This window comes from Trypanosoma theileri (genome assembly GCF_002087225.1).
Source record: "Trypanosoma theileri isolate Edinburgh chromosome Unknown TM35_Tth_26_V1, whole genome shotgun sequence".
Taxonomy (NCBI): domain Eukaryota; phylum Euglenozoa; class Kinetoplastea; order Trypanosomatida; family Trypanosomatidae; genus Trypanosoma; species Trypanosoma theileri.
This window is the reverse complement of record NW_021639868.1, coordinates 414,153-414,875: the sequence shown is the minus strand read 5'-3', so window position 1 is coordinate 414,875 and position 723 is coordinate 414,153.

Here is a 723-nt window from a genome sequence, read left to right as displayed (position 1 = left end):
TATATATAAGTAAATACTACCCGTTGGTGGTTAGAGTTCGTACGGGAGTTTATTTTCTTGCATTCTGTGTTTGCTGGGGTGAAGATGAAATAATCGTTAAATGCAAAAAATAATAATAAGAAGAAGAATGCGAAGAAGAAACTGCACTTTATTATCTGTAAGAGTGTTTGCATACAAGGAAAGAAAAAGAAAGAAAGAAATACAAGAAAGTATAACCAATCGTTACTCCTGTAATCTCTTTCTCTCTTTTTTTTTCTTTCTTTTTTTAAATCTCATTCTTGCTATATATATATATAAGTTCTCTCTAATCGCATCTCTGCAGTGAGAGGAGCGTTTTTGCTTTATTTCATTTACGAACAACAAACACAAACGATAAGACTCTCTCACTCTTTCCATCACAAAGAAGGAAGAAGAAGACTCTAAGAAGAAGAAGAAACAGAAATAAAATAAATAAAATAAAAACAGAAGAGAAAGAAACAGTAAAGACTGTTGAAGTTCAAGGGGTAATTCTATTGCCTACGCTCATTCTTAAATGAGAAATTTTATTTTTATTGATTCCGTTGCTTTAACCCCTTTTATCTTTTTCTTTTTTTTCTCTCCCTCCTAATAAATATCATTTGTTTTTTCTCCCTTTACTTTGTTTTTGAATTCTCTATGCTTAGTCTTTCCTTTTTATTTTGCTTCTTTTCCTGTTTTCTTTGAATTTCTTCTCTCTCTCTCTCT